General features: G+C 38.4%; 1 pseudogene across 1 annotated transcript; it reads left to right on the plus strand.

The window, feature by feature from the left end:
• Positions 1-3,174: 3,174 nt before the first annotated feature.
• LOC309843193 (large ribosomal subunit protein P1 pseudogene) lies at positions 3,175-3,494 on the plus strand (annotated as a pseudogene). Its single transcript has one exon. The product of its transcript is annotated as a large ribosomal subunit protein P1 pseudogene (transcript).
• The last annotated feature ends 16,218 nt before the right edge of the window (positions 3,495-19,712 follow it).

Raw genomic sequence — 19,712 nt, forward strand, 5'->3', positions numbered from 1 at the left:
ACTTGTATATCAACTTCCAAATAGCCTGATTAAAAAATGTTTTAATCTGTATTTTAGGCAAAAAAGGAAATCTAATTTTAATGTGTTATCACATGATTGAAAATAAAAGCACTGTCAATTTAAGTATTTCAACTGCCAGGTTCTATAGACTAGATAATAATTTTAAATAATAGTTACATTGTTAATTGTTGAAATAATATATAATAGTCTTTTTTCTCCTCAATCATTAAAATCTTATATAATATTCCAATAATAATTTATCACTAAGACAGATATTTTTCTAAGTAATGTATCACCAAACCACATTTTGTTTCTGGTGTCATCTGCTGAAATCAATCCATGTTATAAAATGACATATTAGCTAAAAACTTGATAAACTTTGGAATGAAGTTCACTGACATTATACTAAAAATAGACTCCTTTTAATTTTTTCAACAAATTTAATATGAACATGGTGATAGAAATACATTAGGATAATAGAAATTCACCCTACATTAGTTTTTAATGAATCTTAGATATCACAATTCTTTCATATTCCACATTTTAATTAGTCTTCAAAAATAATAACTAACATCCCTTGAACAGTCACTACATGCACAATACTTTGCTAAGCACTTATATGCTTTACTTCACAAAATCCTCACAACAAACTATACATATTAATTAGTGTCCCCATTTTATAGAAATGGAAACTGAGACTAAGAGGGTTAAGATATTCGTTGTGAACATAAGAACCAAAATCTGAATGCCTCATGTCTACCTCACTACAAACCCCATAGTCTTAACCAATCATCCAATTTTAAGAAAGCAAAGTCCTAAATATAAAGACATAGAAGTCAATTAAATTGAAATATAAAGTTGGGCTGGATATGAAAAAGAGACATTACTGATTGCTTAAGACAGGAGGAACATAAACTACACTAGGAGTCTCAAGAATATATTTACAAAATAAGTGAGACAAATGAATTTTCATTTTTAATAAATCCATTTCTTTTGGCAATATTTTTAATATGACTGCAGATAATAGTCCTTTTCAGAGTTTTCCTGATGAACGTATTTTTCATTCTAGACTTAAAATTCAATGCCTTTTAATTATGTTTTCATACCTGTGTAGTGGTTTCATTAAATAATGTACATACATTTTTTAAGGCTTGTTAACAAGTTATCAAATATTCATGAAGAAATAAGGTATATCTTCTTAAGCTTTACACCAGCATTTCTCCTCAAGAAATTAAGTTATTTTCACATGATCAAAAAAATTCATGACACACAATTAAAAACAAACAAGAGTCACATTTTATAAGGCAGCAATTACATTCATGTGGTACCAGTGTAATTGAAAGACAGAAGACATTTCATTTGTTAGTAACACAGAATTTCTTCCAGTGGGTTTCCTAGAGCTCATTAGATATTCCCTGGCTGATTCTCCTAAGTAATTAGATTTTAACAGGATTTTCAACAGATCAGAGCAATCTCTGAGGGTGCCAACAGAAGAGTCCCCCTCTGGCCTTACCAGCAGGGCAGAGCAGATAACATCCAGACTGGGAGTTAATAGGACAATTACTGGCCTCTTTTAAATGAGTTACATTAATGCACTTAAGCTAAATGGTTCTGCATATGATTAAATATTAACATCTGCAAAATATGAAAGCATGATATGCAATCAAGTTTTGTTGTTTTAATTTCCCCAAAGAAAGACTTCAATTGTTTATACAAATGCCTTTAAATACTATGTATTAAACACTTTAGGATAAACTAACAGAAAGTCAGAAACTATTCTCACTTAAGAGTCCTAAAATATATGGACTTTTAGGATGACACTTCTGGCTATGATGAAGTAACTACAAAAATAGACATATGAAATAGTTGTTTTCGGACATTGGACAACAGGCAGTACAAGACAATGATCCCTGAGAGAAGGGGAAATACAAGAAGTTGTCTCCCTGAGTTGACAGAGTTGAGAATTTGGGGAAGCCACAGTGGGACAGAGTACCCGGGAGGAGAGAGTACCAGGGTACTCTCTGCAGTAAGAGAGTTCTGTAGATCTGCAGAGGATACCCTTCAAGTCTCATGCTGAGTGTTGATTAGCACATGTATAAGAGGAAACTATTCAAGGCTGAAACGAAGAACCACTGGAAGAAGAGCAGTGGAACAATTGTCAGACCTCACACAGGGCTAGGAATATTCTCACAGCTAGAGTTAAAAACAAAACAGAACAAACACCTTATAATACATAAGGCAACAGGTAGAGAACCCAGAAGGATATTATCTCAGCGGTAGGGACAAATTAGCTCTAGACTTAAAGTTGCTCTGGTGCCACTTAACAAAACTTAAAGGCAAATCACAAAAGGATCAATCTATTTCCAAGTTATTTGAATACCCAGAACAATGTTCAAAAATATTTATAGGAATGCAAAAGAATAATGTGCCTAAACAACATAAATTCACAATGTCTAACACCCAAAATCATTAAGTTATGAAAAGACCATGGAAGATACAAAAATGACCAAAATTAAATTTCTAAAGATGAAAAATACACTGGGTAGGATTAAGAGTATTTTGACATTGCAGACTTAAAAAAAAAAAAAGGACAGTGAGTTGTGAGACAGTGAGATGTGGGACAACTTCAAGCAGCTTAATACGTGAGTAACTGGGAATCATAGAAGAGAGGGAAGAAGGGATGAGGAAAACTATTTGAAGAAATAATGACCAAAAATTTTCCAATTTTGATGGAAATTATATACCCCCCCAAAATGAAGCTATACCGAGGTTCATCATAAATCAAATAGCCTAAAACGTACTTTTAAATGCAGTGTAGACACATTTTAAATGTCTCTAGCAGAAACCAAAATATATTGGTCCAGACCTGATCTAAAGTCAGTCTCATGTTTGGTTCCTAGAATACTGGCTCAGAAGATTTTTCTAAGAGTAATTTTCAATCTAATGCAAATAGTCAATTTTGCCACTAAGTATGAGAAATACTTCAGAAATTTTGTAATGAATCTTATTCTTTACTTATAGGCTTTATAAAGAAATGTTTCCTTCCTTTCCTCAGCTGCCTTCAAGGTGCTGGGTCCTGCCCAGGAAGGTAAGGCCTGGTGGGGGTAAGTCTCTACCTTTATCCACACCAACAGCACCTCACCTGGCAGAGCCTGCTCAGCACTCACCTGCACCATGGCCTTTGTCTTAGAGCTCCCCTGCATCTACTCAGCCCTCATCCTGCAGGATGAAGTACTGGTCCCAGAGATGAAGATCAATGCCTCACTAAAGCAGCCAGTGTAAATGTTGAACCTTTCTGGCCACATTTGTTTGCAAAGGGCCTGGCCCATGTGAACATCAGGAGGTTCATCTGCAATGTAGGGAGTGGTGGACCTTCCCCAGCAGGAGGTCCTGCTCCCTCCACCATTGCTGCCCCAGCTGAGAAGAAAGTGGAAGCCAAGAAAGCAGAATCAGAAGAGTCTGCTGATGACACGGGATTTGGACTTTCTGACTAAACCTCTTCTGTAACCTGTTCAATGAAAAGCTGAACTCTTAAACTAAAAATAAATGGGGGCCTCTGGGTGGCTCAGTCCGTTGAGCAGTGAACTCTTGGTTCCGGTCAGAACATGATCTAAGGATTGTGAGATCCAGTGGCCATGGAGCTCCAGGCTTGAGGTGGGTCAGGTTGGAGAATTCTTCTTACCCACCCAAACCCCCCTCAACTAAATAAATAAATAAATCTTTCGAAAAAATAAAAATAAAAGTTTCTTATTCTCATTATTATTATAAGGTTACCTAGCTTTATACTCCAAAACATTACTATAAAATAACAAATTGGGCCCCAGCAAATGCAGAGGCAGGAGCCTGAACTAGACAAATAAGTGCTGGTAAGCACTGACTCTGTCCTTTAATTGGTTTTTATTCACTTGGATAAAATAGGGCACAGGATCACATAAGAAAATCATCCCACGGGGCGCCTGGGTGGCTCAGTGGGTTAAGCCGCTGCCTTCAGCTCGGGTCATGGTCTCAGGGTCCTGGGATTGAGTCCCGCATCGGGCTCTCTGCTCAGCAGGGGGCCTGCTTCCCTCTCTCTCTCTGCCTGCCTCTCTACCTACTTGTGATCTCTGTCTGTCAAATAAATAAATAAAATCTTTAAAAAAAAAAAAAAAAAGAAAAGAAAAGAAAATCATCCCACTTACCAGGTCCTTACAAAATTACTGTGACCTTCGTGGCAAATTCAGGTCTTCATGATCCAGAGAAAAATGGGACCTGTGTGCATAGAGGGTCCTTACGAAGAGATGCTAACCAGCTATAACTTTTTCTTCCAGGAAAATCAAGCTAGAGGCTTAGATCAGGAGGAAAAACTTCCTGACATTAGGATGAATTAAAAACACAGATGGTTTAGAATATCGTTGTAAACTTCAAATACTATTCTGACTATATGATACGGATATATTTCCAGTAAAATATGACATATACCTGACCTATTTTTTTCTGTAAGTCTGGGAACACTTGATTGGTTGAAATGATACTTGAATTACTTAGGTTGAGCCACAAGCTCCATACCAACTCTCAAACAGCAAAGCTTGGTGCATGTCTGCAGGCTCTAAAATGTGGTAATATTCAGATGGCCTTTTTGTTTTTAATTTTATCTCTATTTGTTCATTTACAAGTTTATTTCTGTAATTCTATTCTCCCTCATGGAGTTTTCAAATGTCTGTGTCTTGCTTTATGTACTCAAAGTATTCCAGAGATTTCAGGTTGAAACAGAACTTTTTTCAATCTTAATTACACTTGAAGGGAATTTGGAAAACTTGTTATCCAAAAGAATTCTTTGGGGCATCCCAGATGGTTAAGCAGCTGCCTTCAGCTCAGGTCATAATCTCCAGTCCCACGGCGGGCTCACAGCTGAATAGGAAGTCTGCTTCTCCCTCTTCCTCTACCTCTCTCCCTGCTTATGCTCTGTCTCTTCCCCTCTCAAATGAATAAATAAAATCTTTTTAAAAATAAGATAAAATAATTCTTTGAGTGTATTGATCATTTTCCGAACTTTTTGTCTAAATCTGATTTTTATACACCAAAGTTTCTTTCTTTTTTTTTTTTTAAAGATTTTATTTATTTGACAGAGAGAGATCACAAGTAGGCAGAGAGGCAGGCAGAGAGAGAGAGAGAGGAGGAAGCAGGCTCCCTGCTGAGCAGAGAGCCCGATGCGGGACTCAATCCCAGGACCCCGAGATCATGACCTGAGCCAAAGGCAGCGGCTTAACCCACTGAGCCACCCAGGCGCCCTACACCAAAGTTTCTTAACACTAGGTACACAAAAATAAAGATCTCACAAAGATACATAGAACAAGTTAATCAATTTTACAAAATGTGTTGAAACAACCTGAGGAAAGAGATTATATTAGCCATACCGCGACCCACTAGAAAACCAGCATTTGCATAGACACCAAAGAAATCAAACAATTAGCCTAAATGAATTATAGTGGACTCCAGTTTCCCTTTTTCTAACCCCTTTTGTGAGATTTTTCAGGCGTGTTTTATACAACGAACTTGAAATACTTTGGTAGTAAGCATATTTTTGGTTGGTCCAGTGGACATTTAAGTATGTTCTATTAAAACAGAGTATTGATATAAGAAAAGAAAAGGGTAATACACATAAAAGAGAACAAAGGGTAATATTCCCATGGCTAACTGCATGATTTTTTAAGTACCAGAAAGCAGAACTAAAAATCTAGAAGCTGAAGCTGTGGCAAGATAAATTAGGCCAAATATAACAGTAAACTTTCTAACATTTAACTTCCTAAACTTTCTAGAGATCAAAGATCAACTGTCCTATCACTCTAAATGTGCAAATACTGACTGATCATTTGGCAGGGATTTTGTTGTGTAGGAGATTAGATTAGACAACATTTAACATTTGAGTCTTTCTAAACATTCAGATGATCTGATTCTATGATCCTAAATGCTTTGGTGTTCATACTAGGAATTTCCTTTCCCTTAATTTCTCCATAGGATGACTGTAATGCCTGTCCCTTTATTATATATAGGAAATATTGGACTATAAGGAGACCTAGGGTAGCTCTGGTTCTACCACCAATTTGTTAGGTAATTTTGAACAAATCATTTTTATTTCCTGGTTTTGGTTTTGTCATCTACAAGTGTGGCCTGGAGGCACTAAACACACGTCTCAAGAGTTCATTCCACTTTATAGACTTTGCTTTCCCAAGTCTCTGAAACTTACCTGTATATCAGCCTAGAGACTTGCTAGAATAACCAGCCAAAATTCTCTTTCTGACATACAGAAAAATGTAACATCTCTAACATTATAATTCCATGTTATCAATGTGGAAATTGTACAGTCAAAACTGACTTTTAGACACTTGATAAAATGAATGAACACTGGGTGTTATATGCAACTGATGAATCACTAAATTCTACCTCTGAAATGAAAACAAAACAAAAACAGAAAACAAAAATAACTGACTTCTCCCTGTTTTCTTCAACCATACCCATTCATAGTGATCAATCATAAAGAAAGACCCTTGAAGTTTCTCTAGTTAAATAACCTTCACACATCAGCTCCAACATTCAACTTGCAGATTGTATTACCAAACACTTTACATCCCTGATAAAAATCATATTGCCCCTGCTCCCAAAGTAACTCTGTGGTACAATCTTAAGAAAGAGCAAGTAAAAGGAAACAGCCAACAAAAACAAAGAGGCAACCCATGGAATGGGAGAAGATATTTGCAAATGACACGACAGACAAAGGACTGATATCCAAGATCTATAAAGAACTCCTCAAACTCAACACACACAAAACAGATAATCACATCAAAAAATGGGCAGAAGACATGAACAGACACTTCTCCAAAGAAGACATACAAATGGCTAACAGACACATGAAAAAATGTTCATCATCATTAGCCATCAGGGAGATGCAAATCAAAACCACATTGAGATGCCACCTTACTCCAGTCAAAATGGCCAAAATCAACAAGACAGTCAAAAACATGTGTTGGAGAGAATGCGGAGAAAGGGGAACCCTCTTACACTGTTGGTGGGAATGCAAGTTGGTGCAGCCACTTTGGAAAACAGCATGGAGATTCCTTAAGAAATTAAAAAGAGAGCTACCTTTATGACCCTGCAATTGCACTACTGGGTATTTACCCCAAAGATACAGATGCAGTGAAAACAAGGGCCACCTGTACCCCAAAGTTCATAGCAGCAATGGCCACAGTCGCCAAACTGTGGAAAGAATCAAGATGCCCTTCAACAGACAAATGGATAAAGAAGATATCATCCATAAACACAATTGAGTATTATGCCTCCATCAGGAAGGATGAATACCCAACTTTTGTATCAACATGGACGGGACTAGAAGAGATTATGCGGAGTGAAATAACTCAAGCAGAGAGAGTCAATTAGCATATGGTTTCACTTGCTTGTGGAGTATAAGGTATAACATGGAAGACGTTGGGAGATGGAGGGGAGAAGTGAGTTGGGGTAAATCGGAGGGGGAGACAAACCATGAGAAACCGTGGACTCCGAGAAACAAACTGAGGGTTTTGGGGGAAGGGTGGGGGTGGGGTGAGCCTGGTGGTGGGTATTGTGGAGGGCACATATTGCCTGGAGCACTGGGTGTGGTGCATAAACAATGAATTTTGGAACACTGAAAAAATAAAATAAAATAAAATTCAAAAAAAGAAAAAAAGAGCAAGTAAATGTGCCCTGAGCTCAAATTAAAATTTTTGCCACTACAATATTTTAAAATATTGGTTGTACTATTTACTGCTTCTAAAATAAATATAGAGAGAATATTACCAAGAGACATGTTAAATGAACCACTCTGAGAAATATGCCAAATACAGGACAGAAAAATGACTAATTCTTTTTTTACAGCAACTCATCAAAATTGACTGTCTAGTCATTTGCATACCCCTAACTCTAAGCTAAATTTGGAAGCAATCTCACTAAAACGAGAAAACTCACCCACCAGCTTAATACTCTCTTAATATTCCAGCGTTGACATTATGATATTGTTTTGCAGTATAACTAGAGATGTGTTTTTATCGATTTCTTCTTCTAAGCTTTCATTCATTTGATCCAAAATCTCTACTTCAAAAACAATCAAAATAAAACTAAACTCTTATTTTTTGCCATAGGATTGGTTCATTGTGAAATCTAGTTGCTGAATGTTTGAAGTCATTATGGAAAAATTGACATTTCTTATTATGCAATGCCTAATTCATACTGTTCTCTACCTCTTGAAGATGTTTGCTTTTCTTTTTCTTTTAAGTAAGCTCTACACCCAACGTGGGGCTTGAACTCATGAGCCTGAGATCAAGAGTTGCATGCTCCACTGACTGAGCCAACCAGGTACCCCCAAAAGATATGTTCTTAAAGGGGTGAGACCACTAACATAACTTACCCTTCCTACCTACCATCCAGAAATATTCAGGTAAAAAGAAAAGATCTATGGATGGGTAAATAACAAGAAAAACCTACCCTTAGTAACTATTAGATTCAGAAATAAACTAAAATAATGGTGTTTGTATGGCACTTAAATACTTTAGAATTGATGCCTATGATTTTACTTGATCTCAGGCTCATGAGTTCATAAGGCATGAACTCCCATTCCTAAGAAGGGAAAATGAAACAAATCACTTGACAGGTCACACAATGAGCTTGCTGTGGACTGAACTGTGCCTCACCCCCCAATTCATATTGAACCCCTAACCCCCAATGTGACTGTATTTTGGAGACAGAGCCCATAAGTAAGTAATTAAAGGGGGCACCTGGGTGGCTCAGTGGGTTAAAGCCTCTGCCTTCGCCTCAGGTCATGATCCCGGGTCCAGGGATCGAGCCCCGCATCTGGCTCTCTGCTCAGCAGGGAGCCTGCTTCCCTTCCTCTCTCTCTGCCTGCCTCTTGCCTACTTGTGATCTCTGTCTGTCAAATAAATAAATAAAATCTTTAAAAAAAAAAAAAAGAAAGTAATTAAAGTTTAAAGGAAGTAATAAGGATTGGCCCCAGATATGAAAGGATTAGTATTCTTCCAAAGACAGCACTCTCTCACTGTCTCTGGATGCATTCAAAGAGGTTAGGTGAGCATATGGCAAGATGGCAGCTGCTTACAGGCCAGAAATAGTCCTCACCAGAAACCAACCATGCTGAATCTCTAATCTAGGACTTCTAGCCTCGTGATCTACAAGAAAATAAATGTCTGTTGTTTAATCAATCTATACTATTTTGTTATGGTAGCCCAAACTAAGAGCTAATGATCATGAAACTTCTCCTAGAACCAGTCTTCTGACTCTTTGTCTTGTGTTATATCAAAGTGATCAGTACTGAAGTACTGAGAATGGTTATTTAATTCCCAAGCAATTTTTCCTGGACTTTTAATTGTGACCACCCCAAAAGCTGCTATGTCTTCATCTTCCATCAAATAACAGAAGTATTATTGCCATGAAGATACTGCTTAGAGGGGAAAATGGAAACATCATCATTAATGTGTGACAAATTCTATGGCTTTCTCTCTAGCAATAAACTTTTAAACAATTCCTTTAAAGAAAAAAAAAAAACTACACTTGTTATGGGGGAATGATTTTCTTATGCTTAATGTTCCCTTCCTATGAATAGAGATAAGCCCTCTCTCCACCACCATTCAAACTTACTTGGTACATTTTTATAAAGAATACCTCCAATTGACTCAACTCTTTTTTTTCTCTTTAGATGAGCTTATCCAGCAAAAGCACAAATTTTTTGCTCTTCCGTGTTAAAAATCTCACTTCAGCAGTCCTTCCACGTAAAGAAGCCCAGGGCCTAGTAGATAAGCGTTATCTGAGGTCAGGATATTGCTAGAAAACTTGGCTCCCACACTAAGCCAATTTAGCCACAGGAAGTCAACTTTTTGTCAATAATAAAGGTGATATTTTGGCTCCAGTTTTTACTGTTTAATTTTTAAGCTTTCTCGAATTATTCAAAAAGAGAAAAATCAGTGTGTTAATTAATGCAAGTCCTTCCAGAGACCACCAGCATAACTGCAGGACAAACCTTTGTATTCTATTATCTCTATCATTTGAGAGGCCAGGAGAAAACATGTACCTTAATGGAGGTGGAATTATCCTTGCAATGACTGCAGTAAATGTTTGTTGAAGGGGAAAAAAATGGAAAGAGAGGATATACCATATATACCCAGTTTTAATGGAAAGCCTATTTCTGCCATATACATTAGAGAAATTGTTCAAGAACAGTTCATCCATGTGAAAATATTAGCACTGTAATTCTGCCAAGGTCAGTAAGACCTAGTGATTTGCTGAGATATCACCTTCATTTCACCAGGTAAATAAAGGCTCCTTTTTCAGTATGTCCTATCCAAGAAGGTACTCCATAGCAACAGTTAAATTATGAATACAGCACATATGTTCCATACCATATCATTTACGGCACAATTTAGCATAGACATAATGCTTTGTAACAAACTACAATACCATTCACAAAATGCATTTAAATAGCATAATTTAGTTCATTAAATTCAGTCATTTACAGTAAATCAAAATCATCATAGGAATTGAAGAGAGTACACAGTTGTTTGTTTGAATAGTTAAGCTAGGTAAGTCAATTTCTTTTTGAAGGTCAAGGACAGAGTTGTTTCCACTTTCTGTTATAAAAAAGATACAGCTGGTGTCAAAAGATAATTTAATGTCACCTCAAAATGATCAACCCTCTTTTTTTTTCTCCCTTCTGTCTCTCTCTCTCTCCTGGTTGCATATCATATCACTGCCATTCCTGAAATATATCCAATCCTGAAAACATTTTATATACTAGTTAACTAGAATGAGCCTGCAGACTTTAGAAAATCTCAAACGCACAAATGCCTTCAAATTTTTACCAAACTATGTATATTTGGGCCTGAGAGAGGCTCAGACACTAGATTACAGTACATGTAATCATCCATTTATCTGTTTTTCATACCATATTGTAAGTACCGTGTGGGTAGGAGGCTAGTCAGCTATACTTAGATTCCTACAGCCTACCTAACACAGTGTTTGCAGATTGTGAATTCCTTGAAAGCAAGGATTGGTTCTTTATTAGTGTTATTCTTTTTTTTTTTTTTAATTTATTTATTTGACAGAGAGAGATAACAAGCAGGCAGAGAGGCAGGCAGAGAGAGAGGAGGAAGCAGGCTCCCTGCTGAGCAGAGAGCCAGATGCGGGGCTCAATCCCAGGACTCTGAGATCATGACCTGAGTTGAAGGCAGAGGCTTAACCCACTGAGCCACCCAGGTGCCCCTATTAGTGTTATTCTTTATGGCCCTTATCATAAGGCTTCACACATACTTAGTAAATATTTGTTGATTTAACAATCTTTTGGGGGGTGCCTCGCTGGCTCAGTCAGTAGAGCATGTGACTCCTGATCCCAGAGTCATGATTTCAAGTCCTATGTTGGACATACAGAATACTTTAAAAAATAAAAATAAAAAATAAACAAAAATCTCTTTGTAGGGATTTACTTCAAGATATATTTTGTAAGCATACAAACTCAGCCTATTTTTATTGTCTAAGTAAAGTAGTGCCCAGACTTACAAAGACTAAGAAAAGATAGCCTTCAGAATTTAACACAAATTATTTGACCTGATCTCATTGTTTCACTGTCCAATGTGTTCTAAACAGAACCATAATCCAGGTGGACACAATTATGTCTTCACCTTACATAAGTCTTTTCTTAGCCTTTGCCTGAAATGATTTTACCACAGACTCAGTAATAATCAGCCGGATGAGGATCTAAGCTCTGGTATAGCTGCTTTAAAGCCAACACTATCTAGACAGCATTCATACACTCAACATTTATTCAGACATTTGACAGTTTTATGTGTGCCTTGCACTAGGCACTGTGTTAAATGCAGAGGATACAGACTCAAGACCTGAACTCTGTTTTCCAGCTGCTCAGAATCTACTCGGGCATGCTGTCAACAGTGTAGTGTCTAAGGTGAGCACAACGTACTCAGAGAAAGAGCACAATATCCTGATAATAAGATAGCAATTCCCTTTACTTGGCACTACCCACCCATATAAAGAACTGATTTCCATTCCCAGCACATTTTGAGAAGGCCAATGACATACTGGAGGAAGTCTAAAAGAGAGCTGCCAGGTGGAAGGATTGCCTTCTCACATTTCCTCCCCTCAGGTTACCTCTTGTCTTCCTTAAAGAGGAAGGAGAATGGGAAAGACTGTTGCAATCTCAAGGGGAAATGTTTTTGGTTTGGTTTGGTTTGGTTTGGTTTTAATTCAAAGTAACTGTTCTTGAAAGTATCTGACTATTGCTACAGTGGATAATTCTGGTTTAAGGAACCATGTCCAAGTCCATTACTATGAACGGTCTCTAACTGTGTTAATCCCCTATGTTGAGATATCAGAACCCAAGCAATAAAAGTACGAACTCCTTAGACTACATTAAAGATCTCGGTCATCTGGCTTCAGTCTTGTCCCTCTTTGTAACAGAGACTGTAACTTCCTAATCCACTTCCCCCTCTTCTAGTACTAAAAATTTTAGCTGGAAACAAGTCCACCTGGAAAAAAAAGGTGGTGTTTCCCCATTTCCCCTACAGCTAGGTGTGGTCATGTGACTAAATTCAGGCTAACGGTATACAAGTAGAAATATCAGGTTGCGACTTCTGGGAACCTTAAGAGACAAAGGATGCCTACTCATCCTGCTTATTGGGACATGAACGTCATGACTAATATTCTATCCTGGACTTTCATGACAAGGGGCACACACTAGGGATGGTGACACAGATAGCTGGTAGGAAGTGGGTCCTTGATGGCTTTGTGGAACAGTCAACAAACCAGTCCTGGATTGCCCACCTCCAGGTTTTTAACTGAAAATTCAGCCACTGTTGGCAGACTGTTATTTGCAACCTCCCTTTCCCCCAGATCCTCCCCTTGCAGCCTGCTATAACCTAGGCACTGTGCTAAGTCTCCAAAATATTGTCTTATTGAATCCTCACAAATACTCTATTAGGTAGCTACTATTATTAGTTCCATTTTACAGATGAAAAAACAGAAAGATTAATTTTTTGCTAACAAGAAGCCAGATTTTTGAGCCCAGGCAGATTGTCCCTAGAGGCTATGCTCTAATCTCCATGCTATGTTACCTGTCTTAGACCGAGCTACTTTCCCTAGTTCATGTCTTTACTCATATTCTTCCCTTGGCACCTAAAATGACTTTTGGACTTCCTGATGTCCTTTCCTTTCTAAATGTCCCCTTCCAAATGAAGACTCTGATGCAAAATAGAAATGAATCCTTCCTCCAAAGAGTCTATTTATTGTACTTTGACTATGCCTCTACTACATTACTTTCCATATTCTGCCTTGCAATTTCATTAGTTGTGTTATATGACAGTTTTCCTCAATATATTTTAGGTTCCCTGAGGACAAGGAACATGTTTTATTTGTTCTTGTATTTCCCACAGTACCTAACAGTAAAATCAATTAATGATATTTGAATTGCTAAAAAAATTTCTCATTGAAAGATATGAGTTTTTTACTATCTTAAAGTGAAAGACAAGTAGTGGTTGCAATCCTAAATAACTGAAACTCTATAATAACAGCACAGTCCAGTAGAACTTTCTACAATGACAGACACATTCTATACCTATCTATCCAATACCATAGCCACAGTATGTGACACTTGAACTGTATGTGGTATTTCACTGTATAAAGCACTTGAGGGGCGCCTGGGTGGCTCAGTGGGTTAAGCCGCTGCCTTCGGCTCAGGTCATGATCCCAGCGTCCTGGGATCTAGCCCCATGTCGGGCTCTCTGATCAGCAGGGAGCCTGCTTCCTCCTCTCTCTCTGCCTGCCTCTCCATCTACTTGTGATTTCTCTCTGTCAAATAAATAAATAAAATCTTTAAAAAAAAAAAAAAAAGCACTTGAAATATGGCTAGTACAACTGAGGAAATAAAAATATTTATTTGGTTTAATTTTTTAAAATATTTTATTTATTTCATTTAGTTTTAATAATTCAAATGTAAACAGTCACATGCAAATAATGGCTACCATAATGGATGTTGCAACACTAAAGAGTGTTGAAGCTTTAGAAAACAGTTCCATCATGCTTTATTTAGAATAAGTGCTCAGTAAATGTTTGCTATAGGACTTTAAATTGGATTGAGGTAAATAACAATCTAAGTATACATAATCTATGTAGATTTTTTTAAAAAGACTGAAAAAGGGAGAAACTTCAAGAAATTCAAGAACAACATGGAAAAGATGAAGTTGAAGCATCATTAACTAAAAAACACCAAAGATCATCATTTGCAGCAGAACAGAACCCTCAACTAATTTTGTCCTTGCTCAAGCAGGGTCTAAAAGAGTTACATCAAGATGAGCAATTATATGATGTATAAACCCAGTTTAATAAAGACTGGGCTGGCATTCATTTACAAAAACCTCCAGAGGACACTGAGTTTTCTCAGGCTGTCTTTAAAGAAACTGTCTGTAAAATATTGGGATGGGTCTCACTAGGCTGAAAAGAGTAAGTCCAGATCACTCTACTTAACAATGATTCATTGTAAATTCCATTTTTATTTGGTAGGAAAATGATAGAAATTCACTCACTCCTGGTTACAGCAGTTCAGCACAAAAAACTTTCTAGCTATACCTTTAGGACAAAATCTAAATTTTAGGCCCCTTTGGAATTTTTCATTCTTGCTTTTACCCCCACTGAGATGGAACACTAAGGAATACAGTTAGAAACACACGGCTAAGTGAGCTCCTCCCAGCCTAGCCATTCTGAGTGTGACCTTTCACCAGGTCCCTGGCATAAAACAGTGTCGTCTCCTGGAGGAAAGCCAGAATGTAAGATGAAAAGCCACATGCAGAGGATGACGCAAGGGAAACAATCATGACTCTCATATTGAGAGCCAGAAAGAAATTTGAGGTCTTATGCACACTAGTTCTTAAGCTTGGGTATTTTATTCAGCATAATAACTCCCTTAACATTTAATTTTTTTAGGACTTCCAGCCACAGAAGAGTGGGTAGACCAGCAATCAAACTTTAGGTATGCTACTCAGCACTATCCAGAGAGGGGTTCACATGGTGTGGTCCTCAGTTCTCAGAATAACTTAAAGGAAGACCTCTACAGTGTACAAAGCCCTTGACGTCCTACAGATGAAGGAGGAAGATGTCCTCAAATTCTTTGCAGCAGGAACCCACCTACGGGGCACCAGCCTTGATTTCCAAATGGAACAGTACACCTACATCTTAAATCTGAAGGGGACCTGGGAGAAATTTCCGCAGTTGGCTTGTGCCATTGTTACCACTGAAAACCAGGTTGAGGGGTACCTGGGTGGCTCAGTGGGGCAAACATCTGCCTTCAGCTCAGGACATGATCCCAAGGTCCTGGGATTGAGGCCCGTGGCAAGCTCCTTGCTCAGTGGGGAGTCTGCTTCTCCGTCTGCTTTTGCCTGCTGCCCCTCCCCTGCTTGTGCGCACTGTCTCTCTCTCTCTCTCTCTCTCTCTCTCTCTCAAATAAATAAGTAAAATCTTAACAAAAAGAGGAAGGAAGGAAGAAAAAAAACCTGGTTGATGTTAGTGTCATGGCCTCTAAGAATACTGGCCAGTGTGCTTTCCTGAAGTTTCTTCCTATCCCTGGAGCCACTCCTCCTGATGGGTACATCACTCCCAGAACCTTCACTAACCAGATCGAGGCAGCCCTCCAGGAACCACATCTTCTGGTGGCTACTGACCTCGCAGCTGACCACCAGCCTCCCACAGAGGCATCTTAGGGTTACCTGCCAACCACTGCTCTGTAGAACACAGACTCTCCTCTGTGCTATGTGAACACCGTCATCGTGTGCAACAACAAGCGAGCTCAGGGGGTCTAACGTGCTATGTGATGACCGGGAAAGTTCTGTGCGTGTGTGCCACCTTCCCTCATGGACACCCATGGGAGCTTATGCCTGATCCATTCTGACGGAGACAGACTGAAAAGGCCACAACCAAGGAGAATTCAGGGTGAATTGACTTCTCCAGGCCAAGTAAATGGCTTGAGTTGACGGCTATTGATCCCAGGCTGCAGATGGGACTAAAACTACACAAGGTGGTCTCTGTGCCTATCCAGCAGTCCCCTACTAAAGACCAGAGCCCCTGGCCTGCCATTGAAGACTGGTCTGCAACTCCCATTGCTTAGGCCACTGAATGGGAAAGAATATTGAGTGATCTTATGCTATTCTTCCATAGCATCTAAAACAGAACATGGAAAGTATACCTGGGTAGTTTAGTTGGTAAAGCAGACTCTAGATCTCAGGATCATGAGTTGAAGTCCCACACTGTGTGTGGAGCCTACTTAAAAAAAAAAGAAAAAATGTGGCGCCTGGGTGGCTCAGTGGGTTAGGCTGCTGCCTTCAGCTCAGATCATGATTTCAGGGTCCTGGGATCGAGTCCCGCATCGGGCTCTCTGCTCAGTGGGGAGCCTGCTTCTCTCTCTCTCTCTCTCCCTCTTAAAAAAAAAAAAAAAAGAAAAAAAGAAAAAAATGTAAAAAAATAAATAAATAAAAATAAAACAGAACATGGAAATAAAATGGATAAATAATAAACATCAGGGACTCCTGGGTGGCTCAGTTGGTTAAGCTGCTACCTTCGGCTCAGGTCATGATCCCAGAGTCCTGGGATCGAGTCCTGCCTGGGGCTTCTTGCTCAGTGGGGAGCCTGCTTCTCCCTCTGTCTGTTCTGCCTGACACTCCCCCTGCTTGTGCTCTCTCTCTCTGATAAATAAATAATAAATAAATAAAATAAAATAAAATAAACATCAGTTTCTTACCCCAAAAAACAAAACAAAACAAAACAAAACTTTGGGTATAAAATGTTTTTACTGTTCAACTCAAGGGCCCATTCAGTTTGACAAATATTTTTGTAGTGCCTACCATGTGATCGGTAAGTGCTAAGAGCACAAAGAGGAATACAGTGACATATATAACAAATATTGGGACTTTCCATAACAATGCCTTATGGAGAACAGATATTTTTAAAATCACTGCCATGCTTTTACATACTCTACTTCAGTTGCTTCAATAGCCTCTGTGAAATCGGCATTATTTTCCCTGATTTTCAAATGAAGAGGTTGCAGCCTAAAATAATTAAGCAACCTGCCTATTTACAAAGCTTTTAATTGCCATGCTCAGATCCAAATCCCGATCTATCTAAATCCAAAATGTGTGCCCTTCTAACAGGCTACTCTCTTCCCCCGTCCACTCCCAAACACAAATGAAAGATCATAAAATCAGAATGTAGCCCCCCAAATAATATCGAACCTCTTTAGGGCCTATAAAAGCTCAGTCTCTCACCAGTCGTAGTAACTGCTACTAATAATAACAATGATTTATTCAGTGTGTATTAGAGCCAAGCATTTATCATACTTTACCTCCAGCATCACAGTTATCCTATAAGGCAGGTATTATTAACATTATCATTCTTACCTGACAATAAAAGAAACTGAGGCCCAAGGAAAGTAATTGAGTTGGCCAAGACATACAACTACTAAAGGAAAGAATTAGTGGATCAAAACTAGACCCAATCAGCTCCAAAATCAATGTTTTTTCCACTAACCATTTTGCCTTGGAAAGCAAAGTCTCTGAAAGTAGAGTAAACTCCAGATTTAATACTAGTCCTTGTCCTTTCTGGGGACAGTGAGGGGATCTTTTTGACTACCTAGCAGAAGAGGGTTCATAAGAGAAAACCCATTAAGACATGACTAAGAGGGGTGCCTGTGCAGCTCAGTCATTAGCATCTGCCTTTGGCTCAGCTTATGATCCCAGCGTCCTGAGATCAAGCCCTGTGTCAGTCCCCCTGCTCAGTGGAGTCCGCTTCTCTCTCTCTAGCTCCCTGCTGCCTGGGTTCCCTCTCTTGCTATCTGCTTCTGTCAAATAAATAAAATCTTTAATCACACACACACACACACACACACACACACACACACACACAGGACATGCTTAAGAAAGAACAAGCCAATCAGATTCCAAGTTAAAGGATGGAAGTCTCCATAAGCATCAGGAGAGCATCAAAGTCCTCCAGTAAACAAGATACAGATTATCATTGTTAAAGTGTTGAGAAGCACAGAGGTCTGGAGCCAATAAATCTGATTTTGAATCCTGACTCTGTCATTTACTATGCATGTGATTTTAAGCAAGTCATTTCAATCTCTTTGAACCTCACTGTTGTTTTTTTAATCTGCCAATGTGAATTATTCAACTTGCTAATGGAAAGTGCTTTGCAAAAATAACTGACAGGAGCTTTTAGGGGTTCTTTTGTTTGGTTTTGGTTTTGGGTTTTCTGTTTGTTTCTTTTAGAGAGAGGGAGAGCACGCAGGCAGAGGGAGAGAGAAGGAGAATCCCATGCAAGTTTCCGTTCCATGCAGGGCTCATCTCAGGACCCTGAGATCATAACCCAATACAGAATCAGAAGCCAGATGCTTAACTGACTGAAACATCCAGGCATCCCAAAAAGAACTGACAGTTTTAAAAACACACAATATGCCAGGACCTGAACTAGATAGGGATGTTGTGATAAGATTGAGAAAGTATTACATGTAAAACCCCCTTAACACCAATAAGAACCATGAGATACAATTTTAATCTTTTTATAATTATATATTTATAGAGAATTATACTTTTATAGATAATTATACTTCTTATAGAGAATGAAATTGAGGTGTGAAGAGAAATACTTTGCCCGAGGTCTCATGACCAATAAGTGGTAGAGCTATGACTTGAAGCCAGGAGTCTGATTCTAGAGACTTGACTCTAGACACATCCCTATACTGGGTTGCCTGGAAAACCAGGGAACAGAAGCAGGAGCAGAGAAAGAGAAAGGTAAAGATGGAAGTTGACACTCAAGTTGAAGCTAAGAAGCCTGGATACAAATGACTCGCTTAGAGTAATAAGGGTCAAACAAAGCACTGGACTAAAACCAAGTAGGGAGGCAGCATCTTGGTGGCCACAGGTAAGACAAGATGAGAAGTCAAAGGACTCAACCAATAAGAAATAGAAGAACCTAAAGGAAAAAATGGGAAAAGACTGAGGAAGAAAAATACTAATAGATAATGAATATACGGAGATGTCTATACCAAGTTGTTAATAGGGAAGAAATTGTGAATGAGCATAGGGAGTGTGCTATAGGGGGAAAAAAAAAAAACTTTGTTTTTCTTATGTCTCAATATTACTTAACTCTGATCAAGGACCAGTGTTGCTTTTGCAAATTTAAACTTAATAAAAATAAAAATGTTAAAATACATTACAAAACAAAAAAATTCAGTGGATCTAGATGGAAGGTCAAGGTAGAAAAAGTGAAACCCCAATTAAATTGGCTTATTGGCTTAGCATACCAGGGCACCTATGGGATCAGAATCCAGGGAGACACAGTTGGACAAGAACGGCAGAGCTGGAAATTACCTTAAATAATGTCTACTCTCTATTCCCACTTCATTTTTTAAATGAGGGAAACTGAGGCCCTGAGAGAAAAGAATGGTAATTCTAATGTCATACAGAATTGCTTCCAGGGTTTAGGCAGTTCAGATGGATTAAATAAAAAACAGGCTAGGATGGAGAAACAGATGCCAAAGAGAACACATTTCCTGACAATGGTCATAAAAATTAAAAAATAAAAAAAAGCAAAATGTCAGGGAAACATTCCTATGCACTTGTGAATATGCAGAGTAGATTTTTCTGACT

This window comes from Mustela nivalis (genome assembly GCF_964662115.1).
Source record: "Mustela nivalis genome assembly, chromosome: 10".
NCBI lineage: Eukaryota > Metazoa > Chordata > Mammalia > Carnivora > Mustelidae > Mustela > Mustela nivalis.